This window comes from Crocodylus porosus, unplaced genomic scaffold (genome assembly GCF_001723895.1).
Source record: "Crocodylus porosus isolate Cpor-Errol unplaced genomic scaffold, CroPor_comp1, whole genome shotgun sequence".
Classification (NCBI taxonomy): Eukaryota; Metazoa; Chordata; order Crocodylia; family Crocodylidae; genus Crocodylus; species Crocodylus porosus.
The window spans coordinates 15,742,571-15,759,025 of NW_017728925.1; the positions used below are offsets into that span (position 1 = coordinate 15,742,571).

The 16,455-nt window shown below is 57.5% G+C and overlaps 1 protein-coding gene across 2 annotated transcripts in view; it reads right to left on the reverse strand.

Moving 5' to 3' along the window:
- Positions 1 to 10,258, reverse strand: part of GPSM1 (G-protein signaling modulator 1) — an 86,211-nt gene extending 75,953 nt beyond the window's left edge. The window contains exon 1 of one of the 2 annotated variants that reach the window (XM_019540936.1): positions 9,944 to 10,258. The gene's annotated coding sequence lies outside the window, so the exon portion shown is untranslated. Of the gene's footprint in view, positions 1 to 1,981; positions 2,251 to 9,943 lie in introns of those variants that run through there. The other variant, XM_019540935.1, reaches the window with a different exon arrangement.
- Positions 10,259 to 16,455: the final 6,197 nt, after the last annotated feature.

Genomic DNA, 16,455 nt, shown 5'->3' on the forward strand with positions numbered 1-16,455 from the left:
GGTGCCAGTGACCCAGAGGCAAACCCCAGGGACCGGAGCGAGAAAGCTGCAGGTATCCACCTTCCTGACCTGGCCAGCAGCAATGTGCAGAGCCAAGGGCCCAGCCCTCTCCCAATCCTCCCAAAACCCAAGAGCCCGGCAGCAGCCCAGTGCATTTTCTAGCGATCCAAACGAGCATCGTGTAAGAAAAGGAGGCATTCGCTGCGGGGCACGGCTGCAGCTGTCTGGACAGGGGGGCAGAGCGGGTCACGCTTCCCGCTATGGCTCCGGACACCTGCACAAGGACGGTTTCCTCGTTGACCGTCCTCGCTGCCAATGAGTAGACGGTCCCCCTAGCTCGGGAGCCCGGGGGGACTGGCTGCCGCGTACTGCTGGCTACTGAACCCAGCCGGCCCAACTATGCCAGCCCGAAGGTGATTTAATTCAAGCCCAGCAATCACTCCGCTTTGTCAGGACGCAACTCCTGGCTCTGGTAGCAGCACCAGGGAAGCTCAAGCCCTGTTAGACCAAGAGCTGTACAGAGCGCCTCTGCTGCAGGATTTAAACAGGTCGGAGGCTGGACGGGTGGTGATCTCCACGTCCCAGATGGGATGCAGAGGGCTAAGCAGGTTTGCCAAGGACACACGGAGAGTCTGTAGCAGTCGGGGGCTTCAAGCCAGGTCTCCCTTATCCCAAAGCCGTCCTTCCTCCGGGGGCGACGCCGGCGGCTGCACACCTCCGCTGCGGAGGCTCTTCCTCCTCCATCAGGGCTGCAGGAAAAGACCCCGCAGGCCACCCTGCTGTTTACTGCTGCAGGTCTCTTCTCCGGTCCTTCCCCACCCCCTTTCCTGCCACCTGGGGAGAAGCAGCTCTCCTTTTGCCTTGTTTCCATGGGAATGCAAAGGATGAAGGTGCTATCGCCTTCCCCGCCAATCCCAGCGAGGTGGGAGCCAAACCGCAGCACAGCTGCCTCCAGGCTGCCAGGAGCGGAGATGACGCAGGAGGTTTCCATGGCCCCCAGCACTGCAGAGACCCAGGCCACGGGGGGATGGAGACCGCCCCGTGCCAGTGAAGAGCACGGGCCCGCTGCAAAACGGCGGTGGATGAAGCAACCCGCCACGCACCCATCACTTCCAGTTCACGCTGGGTACTCTTCCTCCGGGCTTCTGGTGACACACTTCACGTCCACGGCTTTATCCCTGCCACCGCTGCTTTTCTTTATAACTACAAAAGAGATTTCGTAGGCAACCCCCCGATCCCAGGAGCTGGAGCTTCCAGAAACCCTCCAGGAGGGCGAGCGGCCGGCCGGCGGGTGCAGATCAGGCCCTTTGTTCCCTTCTTGGATCTCAAGAATATCCAAGAGAGTCACGAACAAACTTTAAAAATGGATTTCTCCTGCAAGGAGAAAAACGTGGGAAACCGTGGCTTTTTCCTTGCAGGCTGGCAGACTTCCACCCCCGGCCCTGCACACACACCCACCCCCTGTCCCACGCATTGCGGGGTTGGGGCTGGAGGGCAGCGGGTTAAGACTGGCCATCGACGTCTACAAGTGGGCCCTGGTACAGAAAAAGCTGAGAACCACTGCATAAGAGCACATGGCTTGGCTGGCCTGCCTTCCCCCTTTGGGACCTGATCCTACCAGCAAGACTGAAGTGGGGGATCAGCACCTGGTTGGATCAGGAGGGCTTTATAGGAGCACAAATTTGCACAGGCTAAATGAACACGCAGCATTTTACGGGCGATAGATAGCTGCTTCATCTGATCTCAGCTGCGTTTTCCCAGAAATTCTGGTTAGTGGTTTCAGCCGACGTCCAGTTTCAAAATGCCTCAATTACAGGATGTAAATGCTTTTTAGATGCCTGATCTATTGCAATTACAGGCATCAGGCAGACGCCTTCATTCATCACGTCGTCTTCCAGGCCCGCTGCTTAGCGAGTCTGCTAGTCAGCACGTCCGCATTAAGCAAGAAATATGGCTGCAAGAACTAGGCAAGAAATCTTACCGTCAGGAAAACGTCGAGACTCAAAAGCCTGCGTAACCGCTCTTTGCAAGACGCCAACTCGAACCCTTCAGGGCAGATCTCTCCCTTGAGCTTAGAAGGAGGCTATTACCCTGCAACGACACTCGTGTACGCTACACGTGCTTGAAGTCTGCAGAGGTTACGGCAGATTTTGGACTGTACTCCGGATCCCCCCTTTCTGCCGTCATCTCTCACCTCCGGCCCCATTTCCATAAAGACGACGGCTCGGCGAGATTAGGGAGAAGTACTCCCAGCCCGCGCGGCGGGGCAGATTCCCGGGTGAGGACGCCTCCTGGGACCGGACACGCTGCAAGGTTTCGGCACCAGGGCTCGGGGTACCTTGTTCACACCCCATCCATCCAACCGCCAGGAAAACAAGGCTCTTGAGGCGGTAATTAGATCAGGCGTGCTCTGCCCGAGACACGGGCTGCTGCTTGAACCAATAAGCTGTCCTTGCTATAAAAATCAATCGAGTTACATTTACAAGGTACAGCCGATGTCGCAAATGGATTCGCTGCAGGGCTTTTGGCTGTCCTGCTTGGAAATCTGTTTATTGGGGGCTCAGGCCTGCGAGTGGACCCAGACAGGCAGAGCTGCAGGACCAGACACAGACCTGCTGGGGCAAGTGCGAGCAATGGCAAAAGCCCACTGATGTTGGAGAGCCCCGTATTTTACCGCCGTCTTCAAACATCCCTGTCGCAATCGTCCTCAGTGCTAGCCTGGATAACGAGCCACACAGAGAAAACCTCTCGCTGGAAGATTGCAAAAACTAATCTTAGAGCAGATGTGGGTCCCCTCTCTGGGACTCATGAGCTCTCGCTGCTTTTCTTCCACTAACTCAGTGCTTACGGCCAAACATCAAGCCATGACTGGATGCCATTTGAGTAAATTATATGGTGCAGATCATGTCTCCACTGCAGGCACCACTGTGGCTACAGTACAGCCTAGAGATACCCCAAGCTAGCTTTAAATGCGCTAGCTCAGGTACGGGAAGCAATCAAGCCATCAGAGCAAAGAGCTCGGCAAGGGCCAATTAATCCTGCCAAGCAGCAGCCAGACTGCTCCCAGTCCCCCAGCTATGTCTACACTGCCCCGCCGTCTCAGAGGGACAGTAGCACGCAGCCCTCCAGACTCAGTGAATGCTGCATGGAACTCCTCCGGCCTCAGTTAACCAGGAAGTCAGAGGAAATGGGTATAAGGAGCCCTCCTGGCCTAACTATGAGTTACATAGCCCTGTCCGCACCGTGACCACGGACTTCACCACAAGGTCGCCCTCATCTTGTACCCCAGGCGTGGGCTCAAGCGATGGGTTTGCTACCCGACAGCCGGCATCCTCAGGTCAGGTCCCTGCAGCACCTGCCGCTACGTCCGAGGATCCCAGCTTTCAGCCATGCAAACCGCAGCATCCTAGCCCTGCACGGCCCACGGGGCCCAGCCCATCCAAGGGAACAGCTATTTTTATGCCCTCCAGAAGACAACACCTAAGTGGCTTAAGGGATTTGCGGGAAGATTACTGCCCACTGCAGTGCAGCCGGGGCTGGCCTCTCCCGTACTGGGTTAAAGGCCTCACTGTGCGAGTTAAGCCTCTTTCTGTCATTCATTCCCCCCCACCCCCAATCCAACACACCTGCAAGCATCTATCATCACAGCTCCCGTGACCCCCTCCCCACTACCTGCTTTGGGTCAAGCCCGGAGGAAGCGGGTCACAAAAAGCGGCCAGACCTCCCTCGGCCGCCCGGCCCGGGCGGTGCACAGCCGCGGGGGCCCGGGGCCGCGGGAAAGCTGCCGGCGCTGAGATTTTTCCTGGCAAAGCAGACGCAGAGCAGATGGCATCAACGCTTCCCTGCGCCGGGCCCGTCTCACACCTCCGTGGCTGTCAGAAGCAGCACCCAGCTCTCGGAGAAGCCGGGCCCAAAAACGCGTCCAAAGACAAGCTGTGTTTTGTTGATAGTAAATGCTGCTTCTGACAGCCCCGGCACAACAGCTGACAGCTCTCCAGGGCTCCCCCCCAGCAGCTCGCTTCCTTCCTGCCTCCCAGCCCAGGACAGAGACGTCCCGCGGAGCCAGGGGGTCAACGCGGCAGCCCGCGACCTCCGACACAGCGCTGCAGCTTCAAAGTCAGACGTCGGCGGACCCCGAGCTGCAACGGTGCATCCGCCTGCAGGGAGAGCGCACCTGCCTCGCGCTCGGCGGAGCAACCTGGCCGGCAAGGGGAGAGTCGTGCCGCACGTCGCCGAACCATGCCACAAACCCCCAGTCCGCTTAATGCTCCCAGACGAAGCCTGCGCCACGTGCCCGCTGGCCGAGCGGCCGGGACTGCCGGAGCTCCGGCCCTTCCAGAAATGCAGCAGACCATGCAACTCCCAGGTCCCCCCAAAATCATGCATTGGGTTCCCCCAAACATTAGGATTTTTAAGTCAAGCTCCAGGTTTCTAAAGCCATAGTCACTTCTTTTGGGTTTTTTTGGCCTCGAGATGCTGGAGTTTTTGCAGATCGCACCTTTCTCCCCAGCTGGGAGGGCCAGAAAAAACCTCTCCTTTGGAAGGAAAGTGCAAATTTCTCACCTAAGTCCTCTGGTCCCAGCAGCGGGGACTTGGAGGGAAACGCGCGTCTGGCAGCACTATCTCCTTCCCACCATCCCTGCCGGAAACAACCCGGGTCAGGGCCAGCCGTGGCCTGAGGATGCCCTGCAGCCCTCTGCCTCTGGCACAGGAGCTGTCACTACACTAGCCCCAGGGACTGAGCATGCAGCCCCCAGGCCCTGAAAATCATCCAAGGGGTTTTTAAAACAGGAAAAAATCTAGAGCTGGCCTGGGGTCGCTGAGAGCCAAGCTCTGCCTTGCTCTTGCAATCTCTGCTCGTCTCTTTTCGCCCCCGTACTGCCCCGGCAGACGCCACCCACGCGCCTAAGGGCTACGGACTTGCCTGTGGGAAGCTGGGCTCGGAGCTGAAGGCGTCAAGGGCCGGACACTGTTTCCTACCGGTGCACCGGCTGCAGCAAATTGCAACAGCTTCATGCAGAAGAAACTGCACGAACTGCTTCCTCCCTGCCCCTCACCCAAGGGACCTGCACAGACGTGGTCGGACCCCCTCCCGGGCACTGCTGCCCTGATGGCGCTGCCTGGGCTCTCAGCTGCAAAGTCCCTGCTGAGTCCAGCCAGGCTACGACGTGACGTAGGTTTCAGTTTAGCTGAAACGACAGGCCAGGCAAGAATCCCTTGTGCCGCGGGGCGACGGGGTTTCACACGGGGCGCTCAAAAACGCTCCTTCAGGACAGGGCCCCGAGACCAAAGGGATGCTGCAGAGGTGCCAGGCGCGCCCGCCCCCGGCTCCTTACCTGAGCCTGCGAGGCCGCTGGGCCGGGGACGCCGGCAGCACGCAGGACCGGCACCACTTCCACAGGAACTTGGTGCGACGGAGAAGCCAGCCCCTCCGAAGCCAGATCATCGCGGAGAGCTGGACGCGGGCGCCGGGGGGACCTCTCAGCTGCCTGCCAGCGGCCTCGGAAGAGCAGTTGCATCCTCCACCCTGCTCGCTGCTTTAATTGGAGGGCTTTTTTTAAATTCCCATCACGTGCTGCAAGCTGCTACTTTTTTTTTTCTTCCCCTTTCCTTTCTTCTTCTAACCTCCCCAGACATCCAGCCCCGGTACAGGGAGCTGACAGCCCTGACAGATGACTCCGGGCTTGCTGGAAACCAGGTTTGCACAGCCACTGCTTCCTGCCCCCGTGCCCCTCACCCTGCCCACCCCCCACCGGGGAGCCGAGCTCTACCGCTTGCAATACCAGCGACCGTTGCACGCACGTACTGCCAGCCGCGGGTCTCGCCGAAACCCAGGTGATGCAGGATGCTTTTGGCTTCGACTAAGAAGCGCCAAATATGCCCTACGGCCAGATTTACTAGGCAGGCAGGGGAAAGCCAGGGGCAGCCCCGCTGGCCCCAGTTACACACGGCTGCATCGCGGTGAAGGGTCAGGGCTTGCAATCTTTAGTAGAGGGGTCCATGTTGCACTTCACAGCCAGTGGACCGCCCCCCACCCTGGTATTGCTGCCTGGGTCTCAGCTGAGTCCAAAAGGGCTACAGCGCGATGCAGGTTTCAGTTCGGCAGAAATTAAAGGGCCCCAGCTGGGAAACACCCCCGTGGCAATGCCCTCCCGTCAGGCTGGGCACTGTAAAGCCAGATGGTGCCGTGGGCCCGGACCTACGATGTGCCAGTCCAGCATCCGGTGCAAGCTGCTCCGGGCTGTGCGGACAAGGCCTCCAGCAGCTGGTCTAGCAAACCACAGGGGATTGCAGAAGAGCTGGCTGCCCTTCCTTGCACCTCGGGTGCCATTTCAAAGGGCGATCCATGATACGTGCGGGTCTGGAGATGCCTCGCGGGCCCATCTACATTCACACTTCTTCTGAGGCCACACATTAGCTGCTCAAGGGCTTACAAGGCCAATTCCTGCTCATCTCCCCCCGATCAGACAGACCGACCCGCTTTGGCAAACAGGGCACTGCTTGGATGCTTAGATTTCACGCTGATCTTCAGAGCGTTATCAGCAACAGTGGATTACGCTCCCGCTGCGATGCTGCCCGAGCGTATGCCCAGCCGCCAGATGAGACGGATAGCATCTGCGCTTTACAGCGAGAGGCAACCGTTCCCCCGCTCCCCTCAAGCGTGCACCTTACTGGGGAATAAATGGCTCTTTTCCTGGTGCCCCACTGCCTGCGACGCGACCGTCCGGCTACGTGCTCCACTGATGTTACCTGCACCGATGCACGTGGTGGCATTGCATGGTCGCAGTTGTCTGCAGAAGCCACTTCCCTTAGAGAGAAACCACAAGCTTCCCCCTCACCCCCTCCAAGCTGCTCACACCGTCACTGCCAGCCTCTCGCCCGGCTTAGGAGCTGGCTGTGCCAAAGCTCCCACTGCTGTCTGCAGGGAGGATTCATCCCAAAGCTTTCCGAGTGAGTTTGGGAGGCTGCAAGGGGCAGCTCCGCCTGCCTGCTGGTCCCCCCTCCCTTCCTTGCCATGCATGGCCCGGCTGTGCCCTTGGGCTAAACCCACCTTTGTGCGCTGACCTGGGGACAAGAAGAGACGTTTCACTACCCTGACCCAAGCCCCTTCTCTTGCCTACTGGGGAGCCCCCGATAGGGGCAGGGAGCCTATCCACCCCGTGAGCAGAGGGAAGCCCTAGCAAGGGCTCCGCCATGCTTTGCAATAACAATTACCCTTAGCGCAGCCGCCCATAGGTCCAAGACGTGAGCCCAGGCCCCTTTGTGCTGGGCACGGCACGAATAGACAGAGCAGCCCACGCTCTTACTAGGCCTCAGATGACCTCTTGCGAGACCTGAATTACCTCTCCTCCTTTCCCGGGGGAGGACCAATAGATGCAGACAAAGGACTTGTTCAGGGGCAAGAAAAAGGTGAGCGCAGGGACTCAAGCAGGAGACCTCCGGGGGTACAGCCTCAGCCATGCCGAAGTCTGGGAGACAGCGACTGCGCATCTCGCTTCCAGCCAAGGGGTCTCCCGGGGGTGCCACAGTGCAACTGGAGGGATATCCAGCCCTACATGTACACAATGCCCCGGGCACGGGGGGGAAACGAGATCTCAGGCGCTTGCAGAGCAGGCGTACGGCTGGGGAAACCGAAGCAGGCAATTGATAGCTGGCGGCGCAGGATGGTGGCGGTGCCCCGAGCATCTGGCAGCTCTGAGGAACGAAGAACCAGATTCCCCCCCGCCCGACACATTCCTCGGTAGCCCAGGAGCCCGGCCACGGGCCGAACGCCCCAGCAAGCAGTCCTGGTTCACTCCCATTTGATTATAGGCTGCGCACACTGTTTTCTGCCAGGGAACAGCCTCTAACCACTAACTACTCAGACCCTGCGAGATGGAGGGATGGGAGGAAACACAGCCCAGAGCCACGGCCGCCCCCATCCCCAGCAGTCGCTCCAAAAAGCTTGGATCTGGACCCAGGGTGTGAATGGGGACCAGATGCAGTCACAGCCCTAAAGGTAGGGGAAACACAGAGAGACCGATAGCAGCAGGCAGGTATTTTACCCTCTCGGCCCCATGCCAGGGAGTCTGGGAAATTTGCTACTGAACCAGCCTAGGCAGCTGCAGCCATAGCCAAAACCTCCAAGATGCAGAAAAGAAATCAGCCCAAAAAGCAAATGCAAGCTCAAGAGCTGCACCAACTCAGGGGTCTGGAAACGGCAAAGGATCCTGCAGACACCGAGCAGGGCAGGTGCAAATCCTGCACCGACCTGCTCTAAGCACAGCCCAATGTTAGCCCTGCATCTGCAAGGGCTGGTGGCAACCGCCGTGGCAGCTCCACATTTCGGGACTGCGGCCCTGCCCCACAGACCTGGCCGTCACCCAGAGCCGACCAAGCGCGAGAGAGGAGGCAGAGATGGAGAGACTGACCTGTGCAACCCTAGGGCAGGGGGAGCGGCAGAGCCAAGGGGATCTGCAAGGAGCCGCGGCAGGCGGCCTGCACGTGCGGCTGGTTCACGGTGGTCCGGAGCTCCACTGGCAGGAGCAGGAAAGCAACGCAAAGCCCCAGCACAGGAAACAGGCATTGTCGCTCAACACAATGTGCCTCCCAGGAGGCCGGCCACGCTGCGGCAGCGCCGAGCGGAGAGCAACTGCGCACAAAACCCAGTGACGCACCAAGAGCTCCAGCCCTGCCGGCCTGCGCCCCCCGCCCCCGTGTCCGGGCTTCCCACCCTGCACCTGCTTGGACAGACGTCATATCGCAAGCGCTGCCCAACACTGGCAGCAGCTCCGAATGCTCTTCTGCATCCCAGGTGCGTCGGCGCTGGGTCAGGGCAGAAGACCCAGGGCCGGGGGACCCCCACCTGCTGGAGCAGAGGGCCCCAAGGGTGAAACGCCAGAGGTCTGCGAGTCCATCACAGGCTGCTCAGCTTTCCCACGAACGGCATCTTGGTGAGGTAGCGTTTCATGCTGTGCGAGAAGCGAGACCTGTGATTTTGGCTCCTGAGGTATGAGCCTTGAAGCGAAGGCATGCCTGAGAGGGAAAGGCATTTCGATTGCAGCTGGGAGCGCTCTGGCTTGAAATAGGACTCCAAAGCTTTGAGGGATCGTGGGGGGTGTCTCCAAGCTGCACGCTACCACGCCTTGAGTATGCGTCCTTCCGTGACAAAAGGGGCGAGATCCAGCCCTTGGAAAGCTCTTCGCCCTGCACTTTAAATATTTCTTTCTGCAGAGTCCAGATGTGCCCAGCTCCCTACTGTCCGTGGAGGTCCCTCCCCGCAGGGAGAGGCCTATAAAACTGTCTTTCCAACAGGCTCTGCTGTCACTGCCGTACTTGGTGGCTGGTGCAGCCAGGAGACAGACACACTGACACAGGACTTCCATCGCAAAGCGGGTGCAAAAGCAGCAACCCCACACTGCCTTGCTGCCCAGGGACTTGCCAAGTCAAGGATCCTTCTTGGCTTAGAGGCAGCATGGAGTCACTGCACCAGCGTGGCGGGTGTCTGTGCTACCAGGTGCACCCGTGCACCCAGCTCTTTGCATGACCGTCACCCCAGTGTCCAGGCCAACTCCAGCTCAAGGTGCACTGCAGCTCTGTACTCGCTATTCCTGCTAAAGGTGCCCTGTGATGATGTATAAGCCTCCTCCCCACTGCTCCGTGTTGCTGCACAGCTGCCATGTTCCACCCCAGAGCTGGCTGCATTTCAGAGGCATGGGAGGACCCAATGGTCAGTCTTCTCCTTTAAGCACTCATTTTATATCTCTTTCCCACCCTGGCTCATTGCACTGAACAGCAGATAAATGTGGCTTAACGTCCAAGTAGCTGCCAACTGGATTATATCTGCTTTCTTTAGCTTTTAATTGGGGGGGGAGGGGGGAGTGGAAAATCCCATTTGTATCAGTTGAGCCTAAACTAGTTAGAAAATCACATCTGTCAAAGAAGATTTAATTTTAAAAAGTACCTGACAGCGGGGAAAACTCAGACAGTCAACGGGATGATTTCCCACCGAGAGTACAAAAATAGCCAGGCTCAAAGTCCCACAGACTGATTTTGCGGTCAGGCTGTGTCGTCCCCTGCATGCTAAGAGGTAGGATGTCATTTTTGTTTCGTGGCTTCAGTCAGCATGTTTTTGATAACAGGGAGGTGGCTCTGTATCCCAGGGGCTGGGCCGGCTGCTCGACGCACGGTGCAGGAGGGCAGGCGTGGAGGGGGCAAGGAGGGGAGCTTGGGCAGGGACTTGCGTCCCGTTGGAGCTGCAAGCAACAGATAAAGAGATCACAGGATGGTCTCCCGGCCTCGAGCGGCCTGGCCGGGTGCAGCCAGCTTTATTTCAGGGCTGGAGCCAGCCGGGCTCAAACCGCTTCTCAGGTCAAGACCAAATGGTGCATCATTCGAGGTACCTCAATCATGCGACTTCTAGTCTCAACTAGAAAGGATGGGGTCTGGTCAGGACCGATGTGCGTTGGCGACTCACCTCTCCGAGCATCTGCTCCCCATTCAGGGACCCTGGAAACGCCAAATTTGTAGGCACAGAAATCACTGCTCTTGGCCACGGGACACAGGGAAAGCCAAGTGCTGAGAGCAAGGGTGTTCCCATCTAAGACTGGAGCAGGGAAGACCTTGCCCCTCATGCACAGGCCTGGGCTATTTTTCTGAATCCGAGCAGGATTTGCAATCCTGTCGAGGCTCTTTATAGACGAGCGCCATCCCACTAGCTGCAGGCCACAAAAACCCTTTCCCATCTGCCTGCCACATGGCACCAGTGCAACCATGGCATCCAAGACTGCAGGCCCTGTTCGGGGGGAGGACTGGGCTCCCCAGCCTCATACTGACCTAGCCATCTTCGACCTTCCTGCAATCAACTCTGCTTTGGCTCCTGGTGAAGAGACGGACCAAGGCAAACCCTTTTCCTTTTACAGCCTCACATAAAGCCAGAGCAATGCAACTGTCTCATTGCTGCTACATGAAGGGAAAGGCATGCAAATCACACCGGCACACTCAATCAGTCACCCCCTCTCCACTTTGCCCAGGTGTTTCTAATACAGGATCTGTCATCTTGAGTGCTCATCCTTAGACCGAACATGCAGCTGGGAGGGCGGAGGGGGGGAGGAAGGCACGCCTGTAAAGACTTTCTAAGCAACTTTTCTGCAACCAACCCATGTCCCAGCGACGACAATGGGTTTCCATCCATCAGTCGTCACAGATGCATGCCAGTCCCGGTTTAGAACAGGAAATCAAGCCAATTTTTAAGCCAGCGGTTCTCAGTCAGGGTGCCACGAGATCTTTTCAAGGGCCCTGCGGGGTGCCGTGCAATGTTAGCATGGTTAGGGGTGCAAACACGATTCACAAGATAAACCCAGAGGCTTCAAACAGGAATCCACAGTGGCGCAAACAGTTTGAACTGCCGTGGTCCGAGTTCTCTGCAAGAAACAGTGCTCTATTACGGCATTTTTCCTTAGCTGAGAAGTGAGCGAAACCTAAAAGAGCTGACATTTTCTGAGGGGTGCCTCAAGTCTAAAAAAAAGGCGAAGGACCAGTTACACTGCAAGCAACACAGAAATTTGTCCCAGTCCAGAAGGTCTGAAGGGCAGGTGGGTGGTGCCAATTAGTACCAAAGCTGCCACCAGAGCCCTAGGTCACTGGGACTGGGGGCACAGGTATTTGAATAATGCCAGTGGGTACCGACCCACTGGGGTCAGAGCTCCTGACCGAAGTCAGCATCTTCCTAGTGCCCCCAGAGCCACCAAAAAATGATCTGTCCCACGGGGGTGGCATCCTGCCCACACCTTTTTCTCAGCCCTCATCCTAGCCGGTCCCCTCCTACCATCACTCTCGGGGTCTTTCCTATGAGCAAGACCATAGAGGGCCCCTCGCAGCGCAGCGGTCACTCTTCGGTGGGCAACACGGCAGCTTGCCAGCTGGCACGGGGCCCGCGTACAGCAAACCATCGAGCATCAGGGCATCGCTTGCCAGGAAGGGCCGAGCACAGCTGCAGACTCCTCATTTCCAAAGCTCATCTTCCAGTCTACAGGCTCGGAGGGCACGCTCTCCGCGCGCGCACCTCCAAGTCAATTAGGCTTATCTGACTGAGCTGATAAGAGGAGGAAAGACTGCCGTTTCACGCCTCACCGGTCGCCCGCAGCATGAAGCTCCCTTCCTATTCCCTCCACTTGGCATGAGCCCGTTGCACGGTGTAAAATAAAGACTTGAGGACAAAGGAAAAACAGGGTTTGCGCCTGCTCAAGGGAACCCAACAGAATAAGCAATGCGTCTGGCATAAAAGCAGAGTTAAATGAAGCTAAACCAGCACAGGGAATATTAACACTGCATCTTAATTTGAAGATTAAAAGTTTCCAATGCCCTAAATTTGCAGTTGGAAGGCTTTCTGCTTACCGTGGAGTAATTATTTGTATTACAGTCATGCTGGATTGCAAATCGCACCAGGACCCTGTGGTGTCAGGCACTGTACGTGGACCTAGGGAAGGCTCCCACCCCTGGACAGGATACAACCTGAACAGGGACAGCGTAAGGCTGAAGAAGAACAGAAGCTCCTGTCTTATTGAAAGAGGAAGGAAGGAGGCACAGAAAGGGTTAGCGACTTGCTCCAGGGCTCCTTAGGCATCAGTAGCAAACCCAGAAATTGAGCCTAAATCCCCTTAAGCGGGGGGCAGAAATCCCAGGCCAGCCACTCCCTACAGCTGTGGTTTATAGCGAGTGCTCTGAGGATGACTGCATACCTCATGCATGCTGGAGCTATCAGCAAATCATTCAAGCCATCCCAAAAACAGCGTCAACAAAGCCCTTCCTCCAGCCCAAGCCATCAGGTTTTTGCTTAGGCCCCCTATTATGCAGCACAGCTATTTCAGGAGCTGCTTTTCATACCCCTCTGCCTGGAAAGCCAGGCAGCTTTAGTGCAAAGAGGCCAAATGCGGAGACCTACTGAACACACACTCCTCGTGCTTATGAAGCCAGCAGAAAGATGCAAATTAGCTTTTCCAAACGCAATACTCAAGCAAAAAGAAAGTCTAAGAGCAGAGCTAAAAGCAAGGGCCTTGTATTGCAAAAGGGGTGCTCCCAGCTTTCTCATCGAGCTCTAGCCTTCATGATCCAAAGGACGTTGAACCTGTTGTTTGCTGCTGGGCCAAAACTGTCTTTTCTGCCGTTCCATACGGGAGGGGTCATTTCTAGTAGGAAAATCCGTATTTTGGGAAAGAAGGTGGGAAGAACAGAGGTTATTTCCTCAAATTGCTGCAAAGGCGGCAGAGGATTGGAGCGCTGTTATACCAGGCCTCGGGCATTCACCAGAATAACGGACAAGTACGCAAGAGAGAACTGAAGCAACAGGAGATGTGGGTCTTCAGGCGCATCTGGAAGGTCTGCTGGACACGTCTGGAGATATTTTGTCACGAGCAGGCTGCAGGAGGAAGTTGCTGATTAACAGCAGAAAGAGACAGTTGGAGTTTCTCGAACACGTTATGAGGAAAGAGGAAATTGAAAGCCTGGTCGTAAGTGGAAAGACTGAAGGAAGGAGAGACCGTGGCCGACAGAGGTCAACTTGTGTCAAGAGCGGATCTAAATGGACGACTGTATCGACACTGGAAATTCGGCATGCCTCAAAGAGACCAGAGCTGCGCAAGACTACAGTCACCAGCATCCTGTTTGGATCTGGTACCTCGAGGGAGCGAGCAGGCAGAAGTGCGAAACCACGACCATCACGCGAGACAAAAACGGGCGTCACCGTGACGCGGCCACGCAACCTTACAGGTAAAACAGGCCGGTCGCTCCCGCCATGCACGGCTGCTGGTAATCTCCTCTCCAAAACGAAACGGCATAAGCCTCATAAGCCTCCCTCCACCCGATTCACGCTGGTTCCATCTGGGTGCTCGTCCCATCGAAGTCGGTGCCGTCCTACCTGCACTTTCGAAATCCGCTCCTAGAAAATCATGCTCCTTGAGATATTTAGAGCCTGACAGGCACGCAAAACTGCAACCACTACATTTTCCAGGCCAGCTTTATCATTCTCAGGTCCTGCTAGCAAGAGCGTGGCCACCCACCCTACTCTCCACCCGGCTGCTCGGCTTTTGCGGTAGCCCAGCTTTGCCCTCTGCTCCAATGCAGAGGCTCAGCTGCCTGGTTTTAAGCTGGCTCACACACACCTATGCAGTCACAGCGGTGCCCGCAACTCTTAGTCTGTGTGCACTGTTTCAAAAACCTCCTTTTCCATGAAGCGCATAAACTTTATTCCTTTAGATGGACAGTGGCAGGCCAGGGAGCAGAAAACAGAGCAGCAGTTCAGACAACAGGTTGGCCCCTACTGCTCTGGACGGTTTTTTGGAAAAGCTGCAGTAGTCATCGCTCTCAACAGCAGCCTCCAGTACTACAGCAGCACAAAAGCCTGTCCAGGCAAGGTGACCTGTCCAAATCCAGCCAGGCAGAGATGGGTCTGATACTCCCCACCCCGCGGCCCATCTCAGCCCAGGGCTGCCTGCAATACAAACGCCGGACGCCGAGCCTCCCCCTCCGTGGGCAGCTGCAGCTGCACGGGCCGCAGGCAGCCTTCCAGCCGTGACTTAACATTTGTTTAAGAAAACTATTGCAACCCACCCACCTTGACATCGAGGTGCCATAATTTTCTTTTGTTCCCACTTATTATTTCACTCTGGCTGTCACAGGTGCAAACACCAGTCCCCAAATACAATGCACGGCCATTTCCTGACCTTCTGGACATTTGCTTCTCCAGGAAGAGGTCTGAATTGCTTTGGCAAGTGCCGTGATGTCTGCGACACGTCCAAAAAAAAAAAAAAAAAAAAAAAAAAAATGCAACCATCGGTACTACGGATGCAGGCTCTTCCCAAGGGCACATCCCCTCTATTTAGATGGGTTTTGCGCCCCTCAAAAAATTGGCCCAGTTTCATCAGAGGAGGAAATGTGAAGCACCTAGCACACTAGTTCGGGGCCCAGCTTGCCTGCAATCATGAAACATTGCCGTGCAAGCAAGGGGTCGCCTCGGGGTCTGTGCCAGCAGTTCTCGTCTTCGGAAAGGGAACCGCCGGGCGCCCGGGGACCCCACGCAAAGGCGAGCGATACACAGAGAGCGGGCAGCGCCCAGCTCCTCTCCCCGGCACAGCAGCGTGCCCGAGGCCTGCTGTAAATACAGCCCCACGCAGAAGCACCTCCAGCCAAGATGCACGTCTCAAAGCAGAGCGGCGTGGCCTCCTTTCCCCCCTTCCTCCCGAGCTACAGCGCCCAGGTTTGCTTGCACGTAGGCAGCGATCGCCCAGACGCACCATCCACCGCTCCCCCGATTAGGCAGCGCGAAGGTGAGCGACTAGACAGCGCTCCTTCGGCGAGGCAGCCCGGCAGCTGCACAAGGGAAAGGCAGATCCGGTCCAACCCTAGCAGGGCTGAACTGTTGGCTGCTGTCGAGCATTTGATCACGACACGTTAAGCCGTCCTCGCGCCCCCTCCGAGGCAGGCTTTACGATCTACATTTCTCAAGCGGGGAAACTGAGGCGCTGAGCAAGGACGCGACGTCACGAAGGGAGCCTGCGTCAGAGCAGGGACAGGAGCTCGGCGCCGCGTTCGCACCGCCGCGGCGGGTAGTAAATGCTGAACGACTCTCGCGGCCCCCTTCATCCCGCTCTCCCGCCGCACGCTTGATGCGGTCTGATCCAATTTCCACGGCCGTCACCTGAATTTGCCAATGCAGGATGAGAAAGCTGCGCTCGTGAGCAGGGACGGGGACCCCAGAGCGCACACTGTCCCGGGCACGCTCAGGTCAGATCAGGCATGCGAGGAGGTGGAGATGAAGCAGCTTTAGGCCCCGAGGAAAGGGGGCATGTCAGGAAGCACAAGGCGAGGGGCCAGGCAGCGCTGCGGGGCTCTGCCGGGGTCCACACCCACAGGCGGCACCGTCGGGAAGCGCGATGGAGCGGACCGAGGGCAAAGACAAAGCCGGCAGGAGGAAAGCCTTCGTGCCGGTGCTGCATGCTTCTGACTCGGTCGCACCAGGATCTCACATCTGCTCCACGCGAGATCGGTAACGGGCCCGTGTCGCGAACTCGGCGCCGCTCCGCTGGACACGGCCCCGTCTCTCGCCCAGCCACACGAGTCTGCAGGCGGCCTTTTCAGAGCCACCTCCAGCGCAACTTCCAGCCCGCTCTTGGATCCACATCCAACACGAGCGAGGATCCAGGCCGCCCGGACCCAGTCGCTGGGCGCCACGACGGTGGCGTGAGCTCCCTAGCAGCGCACAGGGTCACGCTAGCCGATGCTGGCAGGGCACCGGCCTGCGCTCCACGCTCGTCCGGCAGTCCCGCAGCAGCTAATGAGATCTGCAGGTGCCCGAAGCACATATAACGAGCGTCAGATGACTCTGCCGGCTGCCGGGGACGTGACACCTAGTAACGAGAGCCAGGAGGGCATCGCAGTCCCCCGAGACTGTGTGAAAGCAAACCCGGAGATTTGGAGAGA